Raw genomic sequence first — 8,815 nt, 5'->3', positions numbered from 1 at the left:
GATTTCTCTGGAGCGCTTTCCTCTCCTTCCCTCCACCATAAATGACTTCCTTGCTACTCTATATGGGGCTGGGTGGGTGGGTGTGTTTTCCTAGGGGGGTAACTCAAATAATTTCAGACCCTCATGAGTCCCTATTATCCAGTTACAGATAGGTAGCCGTGTTGGTCTGCCATAGTAAAAAAATAAATAAAAAAAAATTCCTTCCAGTAGCACCTTAAAGACCAACTAAGTTAGTTCTTGGTATGAGCTTTCGTGTGCATGCACACTTCTTCAGATACCAGTTATCTGAAGAAGTGTGCATGCACACGAAAGCTCATACCAAGAACTAACTTAGTTGGTCTTTAAGGTCCTATTATCTAGTGACAGTCCTAGATTTATAGAAGCCCTCCAAATTTCTGACTTGATCCTGGAATGTCCTGCTTTTCCTTAGGGCATCCCTATTTTCATCGGAGACATGTTGGAAGGTATGGTGTTAATAATGACAATAACAACAATTTATTTGTACCCTGCCCATCTGACTGGGTTGCCTCAGCCACTCTGGGTGGATTCCAGCAGATATAAAAACATAATAAAACATGAAACACTAAAAAGCTTCCCTATACAGGTGTATTCTAAAGGTTATGTAGTTGCTCCTCTCCTTGGCGACTAATGCGAGGGTGTTCCACAGGGTGGGTGCCACCACCAAGAAGGCCTGGGAAATGATGGAGGCTGTGTAATTTTTGCAGCCCCAGTTAACTGGGTCAATACTTACGATTGCACAGCCTGTGGCACTTCAAAGTTAACCACTTAGTCATCATTGCAGCATAAGAAGAGCACGCAGGATCAGGCCAATGGCCCATCCCAGCCAGGATCAGAAGTGTCACGGCCTCTGACGATGGCAGCAGAGAAGAGCCATCATGGCTTGTAGCCTTCAATAGGTTTCTTTTCCATAATCCTCTTTTAAACCACTGCCTCCTGGGGAAGGGAGTTCCACAGTTTAATTACCGTATTTTTTGCCCCATAAGATGCACTCTTTTCCTCCTAAAAAAGTAAAGGGAAATGTCTGTGTGTCTTATGGAGCGAATGTGTGGTCCCTGGAGCCAAATTGCCCAGGGGCAAAAAGCAGATCGTGCTTTTTTCTTTTTTAGAAAGAGGGAAGGGGGTGTTGAAATGAAGACGCTGAGTAGCTGATCGGCAAGCGATCGGGAGGGAGATAAGGGACTCTAGAGATAAAGGAGGTTTCCTGGAAGGAGGGAGGTAAAAGCCCATGGAACCTCAGGATTTTTGCATTGGGTCACCCCAAATTCACCATCAGACCACATAGCATGTCCACGGCTACAGCCTGCACCAAAAAGATCACACACCCACTGTTTCGTGGGGCCGCAATGGCGCAAAAATGTGGTTACAAAGCACGGATCCACATGGATTCTCAGGATTTTTGCATTGGGCTACCCCAAACTCACCGTCAAATCACATATCATGTCAGTGACCACAGCATGAACCACAAAAATCATACATGAATATTTTTCTTTCTTGTTTTCCTCCTCTAAAAACTAGGCGCTTCTTATGGTCAGGTGCGTCTTATGGAGCGAAAAATACGGTATGCCCCGGGACCCAGTGGCTGAACAGGCCCAAGTGGAGGATCCTCAGGAGTAGCTGGGAGAAAGTTGGGGGGGGGGAGACCTTTTTGTGTTGCCAGAATGCAGAACTGAGCACAGTGAAAACTTGTCAGGTCCAGCCTTATCATGACAGCTGTCCGTGGGCAGGGTAGGAATTCCATCATCCTTGGAAATCCAGAAACCTCCAATTCTGTAGCCTCTTTGAAACCAGCTGCCTCCACGCTGACCTGACCCTGATGGAAACGGGGGGTTATCTCTGCATTCTTGACCCATGCAGCTCAAGTCCGAGGCAATGAAGGTAATTTCTGCCCATGTTTCCCAGAGCCAGATGCTGGGAGGCCTTAAAAGGGCTGGTCAGGCAGCAAACTCCACAGAAAGCGATGCAAGAAGCCATCTCCTTCCTGGGAGGTTTTTAAGCTGAGGTCAGATGGCTATTTGTCATGGATGCTTTAGCTGCGATTCCTGCATTGGGGTCCCTTCGAACTCTGATTCTATGATTCAAAGTAAGAAGCAAAGGTGAGTGGCTCCCCAGGCAATCCAATCAAGTGACCATTAAACAGGTAACCTGGCAGGCAGGAGGTAAACAAAGCACTCAAATTTCTGCTGTAGACCACCCTTTCTGTGATGTAGGTGTGATGTATGGAGGGGTGGTCTTGGACTCCAGGGCGGGCAATTTAAAATGTCTATATAAGGGCGGACACACCTGGTTTCTGGGTCCTCCTCCTTTCCTGCGTGTGAGGGGAGCACCCTGTTGCAACAGATCAATAAAGATCAAGCTTACTAGCTGCTTTGCTTCTCAATATTCTCTGCTTGGCCTCTGTTATTTTCTCCTACCAATAGGGAACCTACATAAGGACTCTGTATGGGCTCTTGGATACCCCGTAAGAGAAAAAGGGCAGATTTTGTTTACAACAAATGGATACCCAGAAATTCTAGCTTTGAAAGAGAGGGACAAAGACTCTTCTCTACCCTCTTATCTGCAGAGGCTTCTCTCTTCCACCTGAGAGCTGTTTTCTTTCAGAAACCAGCTCTGGAGGGAAGCGGAAGCCACTCATCCAGCCAGGATCAAGCCCCTTGCACAGTGGCGGGGACCAAAAAACCCCCAAACCTTCTTCTTCCTGACCGGCTTGCAATGTTCAGAGGGAAAATTGTGGGTGTCAGGCTAGGACTGCAAACCACTGGCAGAGAGAGACAGGAATGGGTGGGAAATGGAATCGGACAGCCTTGGAGAAGCCGCAGGTGTCAGAGATAAGATTCTAGACTTGAGGCCGCAGCATTTAATCCTGGGGGGATGTGGTCAGAGCTAAATTGACGTACCAGTGCGGTTTGGGCCAGTTTTGCCAGGAAATCCCCTGCAGCCATTGACCTGAGGTTCAAGGGGCTGTTTAGACAACACATTCCTTCCTGAATGGAAGAAATGAAATTGTGGATATCCAACGAAACTGCCTGTGGAAAGATTCATAGCAGATAAAAGAGGAGGCTCTCTGGGGCCATGAGGCTTGCTGACTTTTTTTGGGGAGGGGGGACAACCCTTGGAAGTCTCTTCCAACCCTACAATTCTATGATTTTAAGCTGGCCACTTTTGGGGGGTGAAGTTTTTTTTAAAAAATTAATTTTACTTTAAAATGCATATAAAACAGAGAGAACGATTATAAAAACAGATGACAAGAGATGAAAAACAAGGCTATAAAATAGGTGTGTAGAATGAGTAACAGTTTCACAGGGGTCCAAGTAAATACTATCAGTATCATCAGATTATTAATTCCAGATTTGCCAGGCTGGTTGAGGGTTGCCTTGAAAAGGACGGCTGAAAATGCCAAATCACATAAAAAATTATCTGGAGCTTCTCATCTTTGTCGGCACCTCAATTATTGTTTGATTTTCTCCGTTGTAGCTCTATTCCAGAGTGTCCAATCTAAGGTTGTGGGCTGCTGAGCTGCAGCTACTATTTGAGTTGCCAATTTCATGGATAAAAGGAATCCTTTTAACAACAGACCTGCATTGGCATCCTCAGAAATACTCAGCGTTGATTTAGGACTACAGTCAACCGTTCCTTTAGTAGCGCTTGTCGTTTCTGTCGGAATTAAATCCCAAAAATCTGGCACCGCTTTGCCAGAAGGATAATGTGCCCCCAGCTGGGCGTTATGAAATGGAGGCTGTTGCGGAGACCCGGCATTTTGCTTCCATCCCTGCTGAATCACCTGCGTGGCATTAATTGGAGGAGAGGAGAAGGAGAGACCTAGCAGCCGGAGAAGGCCAGCCTCCTCCATCTCCCTCCTCTGCTGCCGCTGCCTCTCCCCAGTCCTTTTCATCTGCTCTCAGTTCAGAGCAATTACAGTACTTCTCTGCTGGGCGCAGATTCCTCCTTGATCTTCTTGGCTCTCATCCCTTCCCTCGGATTGAGGCACTAATGAAGCCTCCGCAGGTGAGATCCTGCAGCAACAACCACACACGACTCTTCCAGCTTCTGCTGCTATAACTGACAATCGCACCCGCTTCCCACCGAGAGAAGCAATTTAGCTTTTCTGCCAATATCTCAAAAGGACATCTTGCTCCCGTGTGCCAGGCTGGAGTGGATGCATCCTGCACAGATCCGTTTGGAAATGGGCTCCCCCCCCCCATTTTGTGTGTGAGAGAGGGCTGTTGTGCTCGGATCCTGCCTGTGGGTTTCCCATAATGGGGATCTGGTTGGCCACCGTGAGAACAGGATTCCGGTCTACATGGGCCACTGGCTTGATCCTGCAAGCCTCTTCTTCTGTTCCAATGAATGCCTGAAATATGTTTCGTAAGGCTACCATATTTATAGGTTTTTTTTTAAAGGTAACGACACAAGCTTTTTGAGGGCTCAGAAAGAAAAGGAAAAAACTCTAAGCAAAACTCAGCATACTGCAAACATTTTTTTTGCATGCGCCAAGTTTCTGTCCATTGCTTTGGGCTATTAGATTAGGCTGTATAAAAATCCCCCAAAATAAATAAAAGAAGATCAGAGATTTCCCGCACAGCATCTGGTCTCCCTCCCTGCATTGTGTTCTTGACCACAACCATTCCCTGGCCTAGAGAATGTTAGCAGCTCCTCCAAAACAGCATCTGGCTTGCCTCTCCAAAAACCAGGGGGCTGGTGGGGGTGAAGAGGGGAGAAAGCCTTTCATTTCTTTTCCAGGACGGATTTGTAGGCACAGAATTGTACAGTTGGAAGGGACCCCTGGGGGTTATCCAGTCCAACCCCCTGCAATGCAGGAATCACAGCTAAACAATCCCTGACAGGTGGCCATCTAGTCTTTGCTTAAAAACTCCTGGTGATAGAGAGGCCAGCACCCTCCTCCCAGTTCACTTTCTGCTTATTCTTCTTGACAAAGGGATAAAGTTGCAAAGCTGCCATCAGCAGGGAGAAGAGGCAGCATTTCAGCATACCAGTCCCAGAGCCCTTTGACTGTGGGGTTGCTGCATCAGAGCGATTTGCAGTGGCGGCTGGGGCCCACTGAGCCTGGTAGGAAGGCAAGCAGGGAGCCCAGTACTTTTGTTGTTTAGTCGTTTAGTCGTGTCCGACTCTTTGTGACCCCCTGGACCAGAGAACGCCAGGCACTCCTGTCTTCCACTGCCTCCCGCAGTTTGGTCAAACTCATGTTCGTAGCTTTGAGAACACTGTCCAATTTAGAAGTGACGGTGTTTTCTTCCAGAGCTGGGAAGGAATCCGATATGCTTTGATCCAACGCTTTCTGATGGTGCTCTAGCATTTTACGTGCACCAGAAACTTTTTACAAGTGCAACTTCCACTTGACCCGCCTGCATTAACTGGGCCTTATCTTAAAGGCCCTTGCCATTGGGCAGACTTTGGAAGAGATTTAGAAACAAAAACCCACAAGATCCCTAAAGGGGGAAACTCTGCAAGACTTGGAGGCACAGGCCAAGCGTAAACCCAGAGTCTTGGCCCAATGCATCCTAGGGCAGCTAATTTGCGTCTGGCCCCCTGCTGGACACAGCTGGGTTTGGGGAGCTGTCATGGCTTTGAAGTGCACCCAGATGTCCATTGCACTGAGGGCCAAAGAGAGATCAGGACAGGTGCATGGCTGTCACTCAACACAGCAGCAGGTGACCCACATCCATGCCCCTCCCCAAATTGTTGTTCTTTGTTGTTTAGTCGTTTAGTCGTGTCCGCCTCTTTCTGACCCCCTGGACCAGAGCATGCCAGGCCCTCTTGTCTTCCACTGCCTCCCACAGTTTGGTCAAACGCATGCTGGTAGCTTCGAGAACACTGTCCCGCCATCTCGTCCTCTGTCCTCCCCTTCTCCTTGCGCCCTCCATCTTTCCCAACATCAGGGTCTTTTCCAGGGAGTCTTCTCTTCTCATGAGGTGGCCAAAGTCTTGGAGCCTCAGCTTCAGGATCTGTCCTTCCAGTGAGCACTCAGGGCTGATTTCCTTCAGAATGGAGAGGTTTGATCTTCTTGCAGTCCATGGGACTCTCAAGAGTCTCCTCCAGCACCAGAATTCAAAAGCATCCATTCTTCGGCAATCAGCCTTCTTTACAGTCCAGCTCTCACTTCCATACATCACTACTGGGAAAACCATGGCTTTAACTATATGGACCTTTGTTGTCAAGGTGATGTCTCTGCTTCTTAAGATGCTGTCTAGGTTTGTCATTGCTATCCCAGCACTAGGTAAAGCTAAAGGGACCCCTGACCATTAGGTCCAGTTGTGACCGACTCTGGAGTTGCGGCGCTAATTTCACTTTATTGGCCGAGGGAGCCGGCGTACAGCTTCTGGGTCACGTGGCCAGCATGACTAAGCCGCTTCTGGCAAACCAGAGTAGCGCACGGAAATGCCATTTACCTTCTCACCGGAGTGGTACCTATTTATCTACTTGCACTTTGATGTGCTTTCGAACTGCCAGGTTGGCAGGAGCAGGGACTGAACAATGGGAGCTCCCCCCGTCGCGGGGATTCGAACCGCCGACCTTCTGATCGGCAAGTCCTAGGCTCAGTGGTTTAACCCACAGCACCACCTACATCCCTAGCCCAGCACTAGGGGGTGGCAAAACGAACCCTTTCCAGTCTTGTCCCCAGCCTCCTCTTCCTTGCTGATATCTACAAGGGCAAAACTGAGGCTCAGGAGAAGGAGGAAGAAGGCTGTGCCATTCCCTCTGCTGGGCTGGTTGTAAGTAGGGAGGGGGGGGGGCAAATGGAGGCTGAGCCCCACTTGTCCTCAAGGGACCAGCTCTCTTTTCCCAGGAAGGCTCGTGGCATGGTGGCTGAAAGGAGAGATTCTGAGCAGAGTTCCTTGCATCTTTCAAGCACCACTTTTACAACCAGCAAGCCGTGCCAGTTTGTGTCGGTGCCTCGTTGAATCAGGCACTGGCGGGGCTCCCGTTTGCTGCTTTCTTTCCTCACTTGGGGGGGAAATATGAACCTTTGGCTGTGGAGCTAACGCACTGCCCATAAAAGTATTTGGTAGAGACTGCCAGCCAAGGGGGTTGTGAACTGCCCTGACCCCAGAAAAAAGCCAGAAAAAGAGCCAAATTCTCTGTGTTGTTGCTTTTTTTTTTGCTTTGAACAAACTGTCCTGCTCACTATTTACTGGGACTCTGGAGACCTCTTGCCCACAAACTGGAGGGGCTCCAGGACAGGGCAGGGCTTATGATGATGTCTGAGGAGGGCTGGATTGAAAGGAGGCCAGAATGACCATCATTTTATGCAGTGCAACAGGGGAAGGGAGAACCACCTCCCTGTTTTCAGGCATCCTGGAACTGAAGGACACGAGCAGAGCATCGGCTGGATGAGACCAGTGTCCAGCATCCTGTTCTCACAGTGGCTGACCAGAAGCCTGTGGGAAACCAGCAAGCAGGATTTGAGCACCTCCCCTCTTGTGGTTTTCAGGAAACTGGAATGCAGAAGCATTGTGCGAACTGCGGAGGCAGGGCAAAGCCATCCTGGCTAGGTGCCATAGAGACACACACCCCCCCCCCCAAATTTGTATTTTAAAGTCTTCCAAGCTGGAGGCCATCACTGCCTCCTGCAGCTTTGAATTCCCTACTTCAACCATGCACTTGAATGTCTGCTTAACCCTCAAGAAAGAAGGGCATTTTTGCTGGCCAGGTTTAATTCAAATCCATCAAATCCCCTTTGGGGAAGGTTCTCAGGCAGGGTGGAAGGAGAAAGAACTTGCCCAAGTGAAGACCACCTAGTGGAAACCCTCACACACATGGTTCTTAATTGTAAACTAAATGCTGATCTCCATCAACAATTTCTAGATCAACTCTGCATCCCCAAATGGAAACCAGAGTTGGAGGTCATACATTTTCTATTACGGGGGAATTATCAGAAGCTCACCAAGTTAGTGGCTAAATATCTCTATTTGGTTTTTTGTCGTCGAAATACACTGCGGGCGTCTGATCTCCCTGGAGACCAAGAGATGCGACGATAGACTGCTCTGCCTCCTTTCTTTAGCAAATGTTTTGTGCCACTGGGGAAGTGGCAATTCTGTATTGATTTGTTTTGGATGTTGTATGTGATGCCAATAAAGGTTTTACAATACGATTTTGTTTATCTGCCCTTGGGCTCGGAACCTGCTTGTAGGTTTCCCATCATGGGCATTTGGTTGGTCACTGAGAGAAGAGGAGGCTGACTAGATGGGCCATTGGCCTGATCCAGCACACTCTCCTTAAGTCCTTATCGGGAAGAATCTTAGAATACAGGCTGGTCCTCAATCACCCCCAGTTATTAATCCCATCTCTCTCTTTCTCATTAATTCCATCTACAGGCAACTGGCTCACACAAAGGGGAGACATGGCGAGGGAACAGGGTTGGGATGGAGGCACCGGCGCCAGCTGTGCTGAATTTCCCAAGGCATGAAGACCCCAGATTTGCTTATCTCCATGTCAAGAGCCCTCTTCTCCTCCGCCAGCAAACTGGTTAGCGAATTCCTCCTGGAAACCCCAAAGAAACGGAGGCACAGAAGACAAAGGGCATCATTTACCCGATGTTTAAAGGTAAAGGTAAAGGTACCCCTGCCCGTACGGGCCAGTCTTGACAGACTCTGGGGTTGTGCGCCCATCTCACTCAAGAGGCCGGGGGCCAGCGCTGTCCGGAGACACTTCCGGGTCACGTGGCCAGCGTGACAAAGCTGCATCTGGTGAGCCAGCGCAGCACATGGAACGCCGTTTACCTTCCCGCCAGTAAGCGGTCCCTATTTATCTACTTGCACCTGGGGGTGCTTTTGAACTG

This window comes from Podarcis gaigeae (assembly GCF_964106915.1).
Source record: "Podarcis gaigeae genome assembly, chromosome: 6".
NCBI lineage: Eukaryota > Metazoa > Chordata > Lepidosauria > Squamata > Lacertidae > Podarcis > Podarcis gaigeae.
This window is presented reverse-complemented; position numbering follows the sequence as displayed.